Source organism: Globicephala melas, chromosome 15 (genome assembly GCF_963455315.2).
Source record: "Globicephala melas chromosome 15, mGloMel1.2, whole genome shotgun sequence".
In the NCBI taxonomy this organism is placed as follows: domain Eukaryota; kingdom Metazoa; phylum Chordata; class Mammalia; order Artiodactyla; family Delphinidae; genus Globicephala; species Globicephala melas.
The window spans coordinates 14,345,130-14,362,748 of NC_083328.1; the positions used below are offsets into that span (position 1 = coordinate 14,345,130).

General features: G+C 39.0%; 1 pseudogene; it reads left to right on the forward strand.

The window, feature by feature from the left end:
• The window catches only part of LOC115861375 (chromobox protein homolog 1 pseudogene), a 37,413-nt pseudogene extending 21,730 nt beyond the window's left edge, over positions 1 to 15,683 (forward strand).
• Positions 15,684 to 17,619: the final 1,936 nt, after the last annotated feature.

Genomic DNA, 17,619 nt, shown 5'->3' on the forward strand with positions numbered 1-17,619 from the left:
TAGGAATTGCATTAAATCTGTAGATTGCTTTGGGTAGTAAGGACACTTTAACAATATTAATTCTTCCAATCTATGATCACAGGACATCTTTCCATTTCATGTCATCTTTCAGTTTCCTTCATCAATATTTTATAGTTTTCAGAGTATAGGTCTTTCACCTTGTTAGTTAAGTTTATTCCTAGGTCTATATTCTGTTTGATGTGATTTTAAATGGAATTGTTTTCTTGTTTTCTCTTTCTGATAGTTGATTATTAGTGTATAGAAAAGCAACAGATTTCTATATATTAATCTTATTTTTGAATTTATTTTTTTATACAGCAGGTTATTAGTCATCAATTTTATACACATCAGTGTATACATGTCAATCCCAATCGCCCAATTCAACACACCACCACCACACCACCCCCCGCCGCTTTCTCCCTTGGTGTCCATACGTTTGTCCTCTACATCTGTGTCTCAATTTCTGCCCTGCAAACTGGTTCATCTGTAAAATTTTTCTAGGTTCCATGTATATACAATAATATACAATATTTGTTTTCCTCTTTCTGTCTTACTTCACGTTGTATGACAGTGTCTAGATCCATCCATGTCTCAACAAATGACCCAATTTTGTTCCTTTTTATGGCTGAGTAATAGTCCATTGTATATATGTACCACATCTTCTTTGTCCATTTGTCTGTCGATGGGCACTTAGGTTGCTTCCATGACCTGGCTGTTGTAAATAGTGCTGCAATGAACATTGGGCTGCATGTGTCTTTTTGAATTATGGTTTTCTCTGGGTATAGGCCCAGTAGTGGGATTGCTGGATCATATGGTAATTCTATTTTTAGTTTTTTAAGGAAACTTCATACTGTTTTCCATAGTGGCTGTATCAGTTTACATTCCCACCAACAGTGCAGGAGGGTTCCCTTTTCTCCACACCCTCTCCAGCATTTGTTGTTTCTAGATTTCCTGATGATGCCCATTCTAAATGGTGTGAGGTGATACCTCATTGTAGTTTTGATTTGCATTTCTCTAATAATTAGTGATGTTGAGCAGCTTTTCATGTACTTCTTCACCATCTGTATGTCTTCTTTGGAGAATTGTCTATTGAGGTCTTCTGCCAATTTTTAGATTTGGTTGTTTTTTTTTCTTAATATTATTGAGCTGCATGAGCTGTTTATATATTTTGGAGATTAATCCTTTGTCCATTGATTCGTTTGCAAATACTTTCTCCCATTCTGAGGGTTGTCTTTTCATCTTGTTTATGGTTTCCTTTGCTGTGCAAAAGCTTTTAAGTTTCATTAGGTCCCATTTGTTTATTTTTGTTTTGATTTCCATTACTCTAGGAGTTGGATCAAAAAAGATCTTGCTGTGATTTATGTCAAAGAGTGTTCTTCCTATGTTTTCCTCTAAGAGTTTTATAGTGTCCAGTCTTACATTTAGGTCTCTCATACATTTTGAATTTATTTTTGTGTATGGTGTTAGAGAGTGTTCTAATTTCATTCTTTTACATGTAGCTGTCCAGTTTTCCCAGCACCACTTATTGAGGAGACTGTCTCTTCCTCCATTGTATATCCTTGACACCTTTGTCATAGATTAGTTGACCATAGGTGTGTGGGTTTATCTCTGGGTTTTCTATCCTGTTCCATTGATCTATATTTCTGTTTTTCTGCCAGTACCAGATTGTCTTGATTACTGTAGCTTTGTAGTATAGTCTGAAGTCAGGGAGTCTGATTCCTCCAGCTCCGTTTTTTTTCCTTCAAGACTGCTATGGCTATTTCAGGTCTTTTGTGTCTCCATACAAATTCTAAGATTTTTTGTTCTAGTTCCGTAAAAAATGCCATTGGTAATTTGATAGGGATTGCATTGGATCTGTAGATTGCTTTGGGTGGTAGAGTCATTTTCACAATACTGATTCTTCCAGTCGAACAACATGGTATATCTCTCCATCTGTTTGTGTCATCTTTAATTTTTTTCATCAGTGTCTTAACAGTTTTCTGCATACAGGTCTTTTACCTCCCTAGGTAGTTTTATTCCTAGATATTTTATTCTTTTTGTTGCAATGGTAAATGGGAGTCTTTTCTTGATTTCACTTTCGGATTTTCCATCATTAGTGTATAGGAATGCCAGAGATTTCTGTGCATTAATTTTGTATCCTGCTACTTTACCAAATTCATTAATTAGCTCTAGTAGTTTTCTGGTAGCATGTTTAGGATTCTCTATGTATAGTATCATGTCATCTGCAAACAGTGACAGCTTTACTTCTTCTTTTCCGATTTGGATTCCTTTTATTTCCTTTACTTCTCTGATTGCTGTGGCTACAACTTCCAAAGCTATGTTGAATAAGAGTGGTGAGAGTGGGCAACCTTGTTTGGTTCCTGATCTTAGTGGAAATGCTTTCAGTTTTTCACCATTGAGGACGATGTTGGCTGTGGGTTTGTCATATATGGCCTTTATTGTGTTGAGGAAAGTTCCCTCTATGTCTACTTTCTGGAGAGGTTTTATCATAAATTGGTGTTGAATTTTGTCGAAAGCTTTCTCTGCATCTATTGAGATGACCATATGGTTTTTCTCCTTCAGTTTGTTAATATGGTGTATCACATTGATTGATTTGCGTATATTGAAGAATCCTTGCATTCCTGGAATAAACCCCACTTGATCATGGTGTATGATCCATTTAATGTGCTGTTGGATTCTGTTTGCTAGTATTTTGTTGAGGATCTTTGCATCTATGTTCATCAGTGACATTGGCCTGTAGTTTTCTTTCTTTGTGACATCCTTGTCTGGTTTTGGTATCAGGGTGATGGTGGCCTCGTAGAATGAGTTGGGGAGTGTTCCTCCCTCTGCTATATTTTGGAAGAGTTTGAGAAGGACAGGTGTTAGCTCTTCTCTAAATGTTTGATAGAATTCGCCTGTTAAGCCATCTGGTCCTGAGCTTTTGTTTATTGGAAGATTTTAAATCACAGCTTCAGTTTCATTACTTGTGATTGGCCTGTTTATATTTTCTATTTCTTCCTGGTTCAATCTTGGCAGGTTGTGCATTTCTAAGAATTTGTCCATTTCTTCCAGGTTGTCCATTTTATTGGCATAGAGTTGCTTGTAGTAATCTTTCATGATCTTTTGTATTTCTGCGGTGTCAGTTGTTACTTCTCCTTTTTCATTTCTAATTCTATTGATTTGAATCTTCTCCCTTTTTTTCTTGATGAGTCTGGCTAATGGTTTATCAATTTTGTTTATCTTCTCAAAGAACCACGTTTGTTTTATTGATCTTTGCTATCGTTTCCTTCATTTCTTTTTCATTTATTTCTTATCTGATTTTTATGATTTCTTTCCTTCTGCTAACTTTGGGGTTTTTTTTGTCCTTCTTTCTCTAATTGCTTTAGGTGCAAGGTTAGGTTGCTTATTCGAGATGATTCCTGTTTCTTAAGGTAGGATTGTATTGCTATAAACTTCCCTCTTAGAACTGCTTTCGCTGCATCCCATAGGTTTTGGGTGGTCGGGTCTCCATTGTCATTTGTTTCTAGGTATTTTTTTATTTCCTCTTTGATTTATTCAGTGATCACTTCGTTATGAAGTAGTGTATTGTTTAGCCTCCATGTGTTTGTATTTTTTACAGATCTTTTCCTGTAATTGATATCTAGTCTCATAACGTTGTGGTTGGAAAAGATACTTGATACAATTTCAATTTTCTTAAATTTACCAAGGCTTGATTTGTGACCCAAGATATGATCTATCCTGGAGAATGTTCCATGAGTACTTGAGAACAATGTGTATTCTGTTGTTTTTGGATGGAATGTCCTATAAATATCAATTAAGTCCATCTTGTTTAATGTGTCATTTAAAGCTTGTGTTTCCTTATTTATTTTCATTTTGGATGATTTGTCCATTTGTGAAAGTGGGGTGTTAAAGCCCCCTACTATGAATGTGTTACTGTCCATTTCCCCTTTTATGGCTGTTAGTATTTGCCTTATGTATTGAGGTGCTCCTATGTTGGGTGCATAAATATTTACAATTGTTATATCTTCTTCTTGGATCGATCCCTTGATCATTATGTAGTGTCCTTCTTTGTCTCTTCTAATAGTCTTTGTTTTAAAGTCTATTTTGTCTGATATGAGAATTGCTACTCCAGCTTTCTTTTGGTTTCCATGTGCATGGAATATCTTTTTCCATCCCCTCACTTTCAGTCTGTATGTGTCTCTAGGTCTGAAGTGGGTCTCTTGTAGACAGCATATATATGGGTCTTGTTTTTGTATCCATTCAGGCAGTCTGTGTCTTTTGGTGGGAGCATTTAGTCCATTTACATTTAAGGTAATTATCAATATGTATGTTCCTATTCCCATTTTCTTAATTGTTTTGGGTTTGTTATTGTAGGTCTTTTCTTCTCTTTTGTTTCCTGTCTAGAGAAGATCCTTTAGCATTTGTTGTAAAGCTGGTTTGATGGTGCTGGACTCTCTCAGCTTTTGTCTGTAAAGGTTTTAATTTCTCCATCAAATCTGAATGAGATCCTTGCTGGGTAGAGTAATCTTGGTTGTAGGTTTTTCTCCTTCATCACTTTAAATATGTCCTGCCAGTCCCTTCTGGCTTGCAGAGTTTCTGCTGAAAGATCAGCTGTTAACCTTATGGGGATTCCCTTGTGTGTTATTTGTTGTTTTTCCCTTGCTGCTTTTAATATGTTTTCTTTGTATTTAATTTTTGACAGTTTGATTAATATGTGTCTTGGCGTGTTTCTCCTTGGATTTATCCTGTATGGGACTCTCTGTGCTTCCTGGACTTGATTAACTATTGCCTTTCCCACATTAGGGAAGTTTTCAACTATAATCTCTTCAAATATTTTCTCAGTCCCTTTCTTTTTCTCTTCTTCTTCTGGAACCCCTATAATTTGAATGTTGGTGTGTTTAATGTTGTCCCAGAGGTCTCTGAGACTGTCCTCAGTTCTTTTCATTCTTTTTTCTTTATTCTGCTCTGCAGTAGTTATTTCCACTATTTTATCTTCCAGGTAACTTATCCGTTCTTCTGCCTCAGTTATTCTGCTATTGATCCCTTCTAGAGTATTTTTCATTTCATTTATTGTGTTGTTCATCATTGCTTGTTTCATCTGTAGTTCTTCTAGGTCCTTGTTAAATGTTTCTTGTATTTTCTCTATTCTATTTCCAAGATTTGGGGTCATCTTTACTATCATTATTCTGAATCCTTTTTCAGGTAGACTGCCTATTTCCTCTTCATTTGTTAGGTCTGGTGGGTTTTTATCTTGCTCCTTCATCTGCTGTGTGTTTTTCTGTCTTCTCATTTTGCTTATCTTACTGTGTTTGGGGTCTCCTTTTTGCAGACTGCAGGTTCATAGTTCCCATTGTTTTTGGTGTCTGTCCCCAGTGGCTAAGGTTGGTTCAGTGGGTTGTGTAGGCTTCCTGGTGGAGGGGACTAGTGCCTGTGTTCTGGTGGATGAGGCTGGATCTTGTCTTTCTAGTGGGCAGGTCCACGTCTTGCGGTGTGTTTTGGGGTGTCTGTGGACTTACTATGATTTTAGGCAGCCTCTCTGCTAATGGGTGGGGTTGTGTTCCTGTCTTCCTCCTCAGAGGCACAGCACTGACTCCTCCTCAGAGGCACAGCACTGACTCCTGGCTGCAGCACCAAGAGCCTTTCATCCACACAGCTCAGAATAAAAGGGAGAAAAAGTAGAAAGAGAGAAAGAAAGAGGATAAAGGAAAAAATAAAGTAAGATAAAATAAAGTTATTAAAATAAAAAATATTAAGAAAAAAAAATTTTTTAAGTAAACAAAATCGGACAGATAGAACCCTAGGACAAATGGTGAAAGCAAAGCTACACAGACAAAATCTCACACAGAAGCATGCACATACACACTCACAAAAAGAGGAAAGGGGGAAAAAAATCATAAATCTTGCTCTCAAAGTCCACCTCCTCAATTTGGGATGATTCGTTGTCTATTCATGTATTCCACAGATGCAGGGTACATCAAGTTGATTGTGGAGCTTTAATCTGCTGCTTCTGAGGCTGCTGGGAGAGATTTCCCTTTCTCTTCTTTGTTCTCACAGCTCCTGGGACTCAGCTTTGGATTTGGCCCCACCTCTGCGTGTAGGTCGCCGGAGAGCGTCTGTTCTTCGCTCAGACAGGACGGGGTTAAAGGAGCCGCTGATTCGGGGGCTCTGGCTTACTCAGGCCGAGGGGAGGGAGGGGTACGGAGTGCGGGGCAAGCCTGCGGTGGCAGAGGCCAGCATGATGTTGCAGCAGCCTGAGGCGTGCTGTGCGTTCTCCTGGGGAAGTTGTCCCTGGATCCCGTGACCCTGGCAGTGGCGGGCTGCACAGGCTCCCCAGAAGGGAGGTGTGGAGAGTGACCTGTGCTTGCACACAGGCTTCTTGGTGGCGGCGGCAGCAGCAGCCTTAGCGTCTCATGCCCATCTCTGGGGTCCGCACTGTTAGCTGCGGCTCGCGCCCTTCTCTGGAGCTCCTTTAAGCAGCGCTCTTAATCCCCTCTCCTCGCGCACCAGGAAACAAAGAGGGAAGAAAAAGTCTCTTGCCTCTTTGGCAGGTCCAGACTTTTCCCAGGCAGATTCTTTTTGTTTATTTATTTGTTTTGTTTTTAATTTTATTTTTTAAAATTATTTTTACATTTTATTTTTTTATACAGCAGGTTCTTATGAGTTATCTATTTTATACGTATTAGTGTATATATGTCAATCCCAATCTCACAATTCATCACAGCAGCACCACCACCACCCCCGGCTTTCCCCCCTTGGTGTCCATACATTTGTTCTCTACATCTGTGTCTCTATTTCTGCTCTGCAAATCGGTTCATCTGTACCATTTTTCCATGCATTAATATACGATATTTGTTTTTCTCTTTCTGACTTACTTCACTCTGTATGACAGTCTAGGTCCATCCACATCTCTACAAATGACCCAGTTTTGTCCCTTTTTATGGCTGAGTAATATTCCATTGTATATATTTACCACATCTTCTTTATCCATTCGTCTGTTGATGGGCATTTAGGTTGCTTCCATGACCTGGCTATTGCAAATAGTGCTTCAATGAACATTGGGGTGCATGTGTCTTTTTGAATGATGGTTTTCTCTGGGTATAGGCCCAGCAGTGGGATTGCTGGGTCATGTGGTAATTCTACGTTTACTTTTTCAAGGAACCTCCATACTGTTCTCCATAGTGGCTGTATCAATTTACATTCCCACCAACAGTGCAGGAGGGTTCCCTTTTCTCCACAGCTTCTCCAGGATTTATTGTTTCTAGATTTTTGGATGATGGCCATTCTGACTGGTGTGAGGTGATACCTCATTGTGGTTTTGATTTGCATTTCTCTAATGATCAGTGATGTTGACCAGCTTTTCATGTGTTTGTTGGCCATCTGTATGTCTTCTTTGGAGAAATGTCTATTGAGGTCTTCTGCCCATTTTGGGGTTGGGTTGTTTGTTTTTTTAATATTGAGCTGCATGAGCTGTTTATATATTTTGGAGATTAATCCTCTGTCCATTGATTTGTTTGCAAATATTTTCTCCCATTCTGAGGGTTGTCTTCTCATCTTGTTTGTAGTTTCCTTTGCTGTGCAAAAGTTTTGAAGTTTCATTAGGTCCCATTTGTTTATTTTTGTTTTTATTTCCATTACTCTAGGAGTTGGATCAAAAAAGATCTTGCTGTGATTTATGTCAAAGAGTGTTCTTCCTATGTTTTCCTCTAAAAGTTTTATAGTGTCCAGTCTTACATTTAGGTCTCTAATACATTTTGAATTTATTTTTGTGTATGGTGTTAGGGAGAATTTCATTCTTTTACATGTAGCTGTGCAGTTTTCTCAGAACCACTTACTGAAGAGACTGTCTTTTCTCCATTGTATATCCTTGCCTCCTTTGTCATAGATTAGTTGACCATAGGTGTGTGGGTTTATCTCTGGGCTTTCTATCCTGTTCCATTGATCTATATTTCTGTTTTTGTGCCAGTACCTTTTTGTCTTGATTACTGTAGCTGTGTAGTATAGTCTGAAGTCAGGGAGTCTGATTCCTCCAGTTCATTTTTTTCCCTCAAGACTGCTTTGGCTATTCGGGGTCTTTTGTGTCTCCATACAAATTTTAAGATTTTTTGTTCTAGTTCCATAAAAAATGCCATTGGTAATTTGATAGGGATTGCATCGAATCTGTAGATTGCTTTGGGTGGTATAGTCATTTTCACAATATTGATTCTTCCAATCCAAGAGTTCTATCTCTCCATCTGTTTGTGTCATCTTTGATTTCTTTCATCAGTCTCTTACAGTTTTCTGAGTACAGGTCTTTTGGCAGGAGGATTCTTAACCACTGTGCCACCAGGGAAGCCTTCTCCTATGTTTTCTTCTAATGTTTTATAGTTTTATGTTGACATAATCCATTTTGAGTTAATTTTTGCATAACATATGGGACTTAGGTCAAAGTACAATTTTTTTCTATGAATGTCCAGTTGCTTCAGCACCATTTATTGAAAGGACTAGTCATCCTTCACTGAATTGCTTTTACACCTGTGTCAAAATTCCAATGGGAAAGACTCCCCCAGCCAGCCCAACAAGAAGTGCCAGTAGGGATTGGTTCAAGATGGTGGAGTAGAAGGATGTGCTCTCACTCCCTCTTGCGAGAGCACCAGAATCACAACTAACTACTGAACAATCATGTACAGGAAGAAACTGGAGCTCACCAAAAAAGATACCCCACATCCAAAGACAAAGGAGAAGCAATGAGATGCTTAGGAGGGGTGCAATCACAATAAAATCAAATCCCATAATGGCTGGGTGGGTGACTCACAAACTGGAGAACACTTATACCACTGAAGTCCACCCGCTGGAGTGAAGGTTCTGAGCCCCAAGTCAGGGTTCCCAACCCTGGAGATCCGGCAACGGGAGGAGGAATTCCTAGAGATTCAGAGGTTGAAGGCTAGTGGGATTTAATTGCAGGGCTTTGACAGGACTGGGGGAAACAGAGATTCCACTCTTGGAAGGCACACACAAAGTAGTGTGTACATCGCGACCCAGGGGAAGGAGCAGTGACCCCATAGGATACTGAACCAGACCTACCTGCTAGTGTTGGAGGGTCTCCTGCAGAGGCGGGGGGTGGCTGTGGCTCACCGTGTGGACAAGGACACGGGCAGCAGAAGTTCTGGGAAGTAGTCCTTGGTGTGAGCCGTCCCAGAGTCTGCCCTTAGCCCCATCAAAGAGCTGGGTAGGCTCCAGTGCTGGGTTGCCTCAGGCCAAACAACCAACAGGGAGGGAACCCAGCCCCACCCATCAGCAGACAAGCTGATTAAAGCTTTACTGAGCTCTGCCCACCAGAGCAACAGCCAGCTCTACCCACCACCAGTCCCTCCCAACAGGAAGCTTGCACAAGCTTCTAAGATAGCCTCATCCACCAGAGGGAAGAAGCAGAAGAAAGAAGAACTACAATTCTGCAGGCTGTGGAAGGAAAACTACATTCACAGAAACACAGACAAAATGAAAAGGCAGAGGACTTTGTACCAGGTGAAGGAACAAGATAAAACCCCAGAAAAACAACTAAATGAAGTGAAGATAGGCAACCTTCCAGAAAAAGAATTCAGAGTAATGATAGTGAAGGTGATCCAGGACCTCGGAAAAAGAATGGAGGCAAAGATCAAGAAGATACAAGAAATGTTTAACAAAGACCTAGAAGAATTAACAAATAAACAGAGATGAACAATACAATAACTGAAATGAAAACTACACTAGAGGGAATCAATAGCAGAATAACTGAGGCAGAAGAACGGATAAGTGACCGGAAGACAGGACAGTGGAATTCACTGCTGCAGAACAGAATAAATAAAAAAGAAAGAAAAGAAATGAAGAGGGTCTAAGAGACCTCTGGGACAACATTAAATGCAACAACATTCACATTATAGGGGTCCCAGAAGGAGAAGAGAGAGAAAGGACATGGGAAAATACTTAAAGAGATTATAGTTGAAAACTTCCCTAACATGAGAAAGGAAATAGCCACCCAAGTCCAGGAAGTGCAGAGAGTCCCATACAGGATAAACCTAAAGAGAAACATGCCGAGACACATAGTAATCAAGTTGGCAAAAAATTAAAGACAAAGAAAAAATTTGAAAGCAACAAGGGAAAAATGACTAATAACATACAAGGGAACTCCCATAAGGCTAACAGTTGATTTCTCAGCAGAAACTATAAGCCAGAAGGGAGTGGCATGACATACTTAAAGTGATGAAAGGGAAGAACCTGCAACCAAGATTACTCTACCCAACAAGGATCTCATTCAGATTCGATGGAGAAATCAAAAGCTTTACAGACAAGCAAAACCTAAGAGAATTCAGCACCACCAAACCAGCTCTACAACAAATGCTAAAGGAACTTCTCTAAGTCAGAAGCACAAGAGAAGAGAATGACCTACAAAAACAAACCCAAAACAATTAAGAAAATGGTAATAGGAACATACATACCAATAATTACCTTAAACATGAATGGATTAAATGCTCCAACCAAAAGACACAGGCTTGCTGAATGGATTCAAAAACAAGACCCATATATATGCTGTCTACAAGAGACCCACTTCAGACCTAGAGACACATACAGACTAAAAGTGAAGGGATGGAAAAAAATATTCCATGCACATGGAAATCAAAAGAAAGCTGGAGTAGCAATACTCATATCAGATAAAATAGGCTTTACAATAAAGAATGTTACAAGAGACAAGGAAGGACACTACATAATGATCAAGGGATCAATCCAAGAAGAAGATATAACAATTATAAATATATATGTACCCAACGTAGGAGCACCACAATACACAAGGCAAATGCTAACAGCTATAAATGAGGAAATCAACAGTAACACAATAATAGTGGGGGACTTTAACACCTCACTTACACCAATGGACAGATCATCCAAACAGAAAATTAATAAGGAAGCAGAAGCTTTAAATGACACAATAGACCAGATAGATTTAATTGATATTTATAGGACATTCCATCCAAAAACAGCAGGTTACACTTTCTTCTCAAGTGCGCACAGAACATTCTCCAGGTTAGATCACATCTTGGGTCACAAATCAAGCCTAAGTAAATTTAAGAAAATTGAAATCATATCAAGCATCTTTCCCGACCACAAAACTATGAGGTTAGAAATCAATTACAGGGGGAAAAAAAGTAAAAAACACAAACACATGGAGGCTAAACAATACGTTACTAAATAACCAAGAGATCACTGAGGAGATCAAAAATACCTAGAGACAAATGACAATGAAAACACGATGATCCAAAACCTATGGGACGCAGCAAAAGCAGTTCTAAGAGGGAAGTTTATAGCAATACAGGCCTGCCTCAAGAAATAAGAAAAATCTCAAATAAACAATCTACCTTACACCTAAAGGAACTAGAGAAAGAAGAACAAACAAAACCCAAAGTTAGCAGAAGGAAAGAAATCATAAAGATCAGAGCAGAAATAAATGAAATAGAAACAAGAAACAATAGCAAAGGTCAATTAAACTAAAAGCTGGTTCTTTGAGAAGATAAACAAAATTGATAAACCATTAGCCAGACTCATCAAGAAAAAGGGAGAGGACTCAAATCAATAAAGTTACAAATGAAAAAGGAGAAGTTACAACAGACACCACAGAAATACAAAGCATCCTAAGAGACTACTACAAGCAACTCTATGCCACTAAAATGGACAACCTGGAAGAAATGGACAAATTCTTAGAAAGGTATTACTGTCCAAGACAGAACCAGGAAGAAATAGAAAATATGAACAGACCAATCACAGGTAATGAAATTGAAACTGTGATTAAAAATCTTCCAGCAAACCAAAGTCCAGGACCAGATGGCTTCACAGGTGAATTCTATCAAACATTTAGAGAAGAGCTAACACCCATCCTTCTCAAACTCTTCCAAAAAATTGCAGAGGAAGGAACACTCCCAAACTCATTCTATGAGGCCACCATCACCCTGATAAGAAAACCAAACAAAGATACTACAAAAAAAAATTACAGACCAATATCACTGATGAATATAGATGCAAAAATCCTCAACAAAATACTAGCAAGCAGAATTCAACAACATATTAAAACGATCATGCACCATGATCAAGTGGCATTCATCCCAGGGATGCAAGGATTCTTCAATATATGCAAATCATTCAATATGATACACCATATTAACAAATTGAAGAATAAAATCCATATGATCATCTCAATAGATGCAGAAAAAAACTTTTACAAAATTCAACACCCATTTATGATAAAAACTCTCCAGAAAATTGGCATAGAGGGAACCTACCTCAACATAATAAAGGCCATATATGACAAATCCATAGCAAACATCATTCTCAATGGTAAAAAACTGAAAGCATTTCCTCTAAGATCAGGAACAAGACAAGGATGTCCACTCTCACCACTATTATTCAACATAGTTTTGGAAGTCCTAGCCATGGCAAGCAGACAAGAAAAAGAAATAAAAGGAATACAAATTAGAAAAGAAGAAGTAAAACTGTCACTGTTTGCTGATGATATGATACTATACATAGAGAATCCTAAGGATGCCACGAGAAAACTAGAGCTAATCAATGAATTTGGTAAAGTTGCATGATACAAAATTAATGCACAGAAATATCTTGCATTCCTATACACTAACAACAATGATCAGAGAGAGAAATTAAGGAAACAATCTCATTCACCATTGCAACAAAGAGAATAAAATACCCTAGGAATCAACCTACCTAGGGAGACAAAAGACCTATATGCTGAAAACTATAAGACACTGATGAAAGAAATCAAAGATGACACAAACAGATGGAGAGATATACCATGTTCTTGGGTTGGAAGAATCAATACTGTGAAAATGACTCTACTACCCAAAGCAATGTACAGATTCAATGCAATCCCTATCAAATTACCAGTGGCATTTATTACAGAACTAGAACAGAAAATCTTAAAATTTTTATGGAGACACAAAAGACCCCAAATAGCCAAAGCAGTCTTGAGGGAAAAAAATGAGCTGGAGGAATCAGACTCCCTGACTTCAGACTATACTACAAAGCTACAGTAATCAAGGCAATATGGTACTGGCACAAAAACAGAAATATAGATCAATGGAACAGGATAGAAAGCCCAGAGATAAACCCATGCACCTATGGTCAACTAATCTATGACAAAGGAGGCAAGGATATATAATGGAGAAAAGACAGTCTCTTCAGTAAGTGGTTCTGGGAAAACTGTACAGCTACATGTAAAAGAATGAAATTAGAACAGTCCCTAACACCATACACAAAAATAAACTCAAAATGTATTAGAGACCTAAATGTAAGACTGGACACTATAAAACTTTTAGAGGAAAACATAGGAAGAACACTCTTTGACATAAATCACAGCAAGATCTTTTTTGATCCAACTCCTAGAGTAATGGAAATAAAAACAAAAATAAACAAATGGGACCTAATGAAACTTCAAAACTTTTGCACAGCAAAGGAAACTACAAACAAGATGAGAAGACAACCCTCAGAATGGGAGAAAATATTTGCAAACAAATCAATGGACAGAGGATTAATCTCCAAAATATATAAACAGCTCATGCAGCTCAATATTAAAAAAACAAACAACCCAACCCAAAAATGGGGAGAAGACCTCAATAGACATTTCTCCAAAGAAGACATACAGATGGCCAACAAACACATGAAAAGCTGGTCAACATCACTGATCATTAGAGAAATGCAAATCAAAACCACAATGAGGTATCACCTCACACCAGTCAGAATGGCCATCATCCAAAAATCTAGAAACAATAAATCCTGGAGGAGGTGTGGAGAAAAGGGAACCCTCCTGCACTGTTGGTGGGAATGTAAATTGATACAGCCACTATGGAGAACAGTATGGAGGTTCCTTGAAAAAGTAAACGTAGAATTACCATATGACCCAGCAATCCCACTGCTGGGCCTATACCCAGAGAAAACCATCATTCAAAAAGACACATGCACCCCAATGTTCATTGAAGCACTATTTGCAATAGCCAGGTCATGGAAGCAACCTAAATGCCCATCAACAGACGAATGGATAAAGAAGATGTGGTACATATATACAATGGAATATTACTTAGCCATAAAAAGGAACAAAACTGGGTCATTTGTAGAGACATGGGTGGACCTAGAGACTGTCATACAGAGTGAAGTACATTAGAAAGAGAAGAACAAATACCGTATATTAATGCGTATACGTGGAACCTAGAAAAATGGTACAGATGAACCGATTTGCAGGGCAGAAATAGAGACACAGATGTAGAGGACAAATGTATGGACACCAAGGTGGGAAAGCGGTGGAGGGAGGTGGTGGTGCTGTGATGAATTGGGAGATTGGGATTGACATATATACACTAATATGTATAAAATGGATAACTACTAAGAACCTGCTGTGTAAAAAATAAATAAAATTCAAAAAATAAAGAAATGGACAGGAATGATATAAATTGCAAAATTTTACTGAAAAAAAAGAAGAAACAACCAGCTGTATAAAAATAAAATAAAATTCAGAAATTCAAAAAAAATGTAAGCATTTTCCTAGCTTATTAAAACTCCTAATAACCTTAACTAAATGTCTATAAATGACTTACCATGTGTCTGTGCCATGACTTTTTAACCATTGTTTTCATGTTTACTTGTTAAATAATTATTTTCCTCAAAAAAAAGCGCCAGTAGCGTGGCCCTGATTCTTCTGAGGCTCGTGGGCGCTGCTCTGAGCAGCGTCACCCTTTATAGCAGAAAGCTGGCGGGCACTGTGGGGGAAAAACAAAACAAGCAGCAAGTGGAGGAGGTGCTAGAAGAAGAGGAAAAAGAATATGTGGTAGAAAAAGTTCTCGACCATCGAGTGGTAAAGGGCCAAGTGGAGTACCTCCTAAAACGGAAGGGGTTCTTAGATGAGGACGACACATGGGAGCCAGAAGAAAACCTGGATTGCCCCGACCTCATTGCCGAGTTCCTGCAGTCACAGGAAACAGCACACGAGACAGACAAATCAGAGGGGGGCAAACGCAAAGCTGATTCTGATTCGGAAGATAAGGGGGAGGAGAGCAAACCAAAGAAGAAAGAAGAGTCAGAAAAGCCACGAGGCTTTGCTCAGGGTTTGGAACTGGAGTGGATTATTGGAGCTATAGACTCCAGTGGAGAACTCATTTTCCTGATGAAATGGAAAAACTGATGAGGCTGACCTGGGCCCTGCCAAGGAAGCCAATGTCAAGTGCCCACAGGTTGTCATATCCTCCTATGAGGAAAGGCTGACGTGGCATTCCTACCCCTCAGAGGATGATGACAAAAAAGATGACAAGAATTAACTCTCCTGAGTACCAGCCCTTGTCACGTCTGACCGTGGGGTTCGAGTGGGGAAAGGAGTTCTACTTGTCTTGACACCATGGAGGTGGTTTGAGAAGATGTCCTTTGAAGAGCCAGTATAGTTTCTGTGCCCTACAGCAGCCCAAGTGCTTTAAAGCTGCTCTATGCTGTATAGTTTGCACACCCATCCCAGTGGAGGGGAAGGACGGTCAGTGTTTCAAGGCCACCCATTCTGAACTTCACTGAGAAAGGCAAAGGGCCTTCTACATAGGACAAAACTTGCAGGCTGGGATGTGGGAGAGCAGAAGATACTGTAGATCTTCAAAGAGCATCTCCACAACCCACAGCCTTCTTCCCAATAGTGTTAGCTCTGCATTTTTACAGCATAGCATGGATGTAGTTTTTGGCCGTTACTGGTGTATTATTTGGGGCGGGAGGGATGGGGTGGGAAAGAAGGGAGATGGGTTAGGGTCATTTTTGTTAAAATCTGGGGCCTGATTGGGTAAATGGTGAAACAAAGGAAAGAACAACTAACGATGATTTGATTCTGTGTCCAGAATATTTTATCCTTTCAAAAAATGTCATTGGCAACCTGTGAGAGATCGTTTGTAAGCTGCGAATGCCTGAAACTTAGAAGCCAAGGTGTTCCCTGCCTCAGCATAATGCTGTTCCCAGCAAAGGACTAAGCCAGTTACGAAGTTACCGAAGCTGCCATTTTGGGGGATTGAAGCCGGCTGAGGAGGAAAAGTCTTATTGGAGTGTATACACAGGCAGGTCATTCTGTCCTAGAGGTGCTGATTCCTGAAATTGACAAGAAGACCCTTTCTTCTCCAGTCATGAGGTTATAAATATCAGCTTCTCCATCCAAGCCACTGGCTGAAGTATCTGGGGAAGGGCAGAGGGTGGTACAGGAGGTGGGAGAGTAGGGAAAGACAAAGGCCGGTGCTCTTAGGGTGGAAAACTCTTGGAGCCTCTGTTTTTTGAACTTTGAAACCGTTGGTGGCAGAGTTCAGTCTCTGACAGCACAAGTTCACTGAAGCACTTCAAGAGTTGAATGATTTCAAAAGCCCTGGTCTCAGGAGAAGATTAAATTTTCACACTGGGGCAGTGGTTCACTTTAAAACAAAACTTTTTTTTTAATCCTAAGCATTAACTAAAACCCCAAATGCTGTCATGACTCATGAGATCCATCAGTTCTTGACATCATCTAGACCTGCATCTAGAACTCCATTGTAAAAGGCATGTGTTAGGTTTCTGTGAAAACTTTTAAATGTAAACTTCGTACCAACACTGTCAGTTCGTCTTAATAAAATTATAGATTTATATTTTAAAAATCCAGCAGCATACTTGTGTGGGTCTATTTTTGGGCTCCTCTATTTCATTGATCTATGCATCTGTCCTTCTACCAATACTCTATTGTCTTCATTACTGTAGCTATATAGTAAGGCTTATTTGGGTGATTTTATTCTTTTCCAAGATTACCTTAGATATCTAGGGCCTATGGCTTTCCTTATGAATTTTAATTTATAAATTAAAAATTATAAATTTATATAATTATAAAATTATAAAAATTAATTATAAATTAAATAATCTTTTCTATGTCTAAAAAAACCATTGCTAGGATTTTGATAGGAATTGTATTATATCTTTAATTTGGCAAGCAGTGACATCTTTACTATGTTGAGTCTTCCAATCATGAACGTGATATGTCCCTCCATTTATTTAGGTCTTCTTTGATTTCTTTTATCAGTATATTATAGTTTTCAGCATATATGTTCTATATATGCTTTTGCTAGATTCATACCTAAGCATTTTTTTTAACATCTTCGTTGGTGTATAATTGCTTTACAATGGTGTGTTAGTTTCTGCTTTATAACAAAGTGAATCAGTTATACATACACATATGTTCCCATATCTCTTCCCTCTTGCGTCTCCCTCCCTCCCTCCCTCCCTATCCCACCCCTCCAAGCGGTCACAAAGCACCGAGCTGATATCCCTGTGCTATGCGGCTGCTTCCCACTAGCTATCTACCTTACATTTTGTAGTGTATATATATCCATGCCTCTCTCTCTCACTTTGTCACAGCTCACCCTTCCCCCTCCCCATATCCTCAAGTCCGTTCTCCGGTAGGTCTGTGTCTTTATTCCTGTCTTACCCCTAGGTTCTTCATGAAATTTTTTTTTCTTAAATTCCATATATATGTGTTAGCATACGGTATTTGTCTTTCTCTTTCTGACTTACTTCACTCTGTATGACAGACTCTGGGTCTATCTGCCTCATTACAAATAGCTCAATTTCATTTCTTTTTATGGCTGAGTA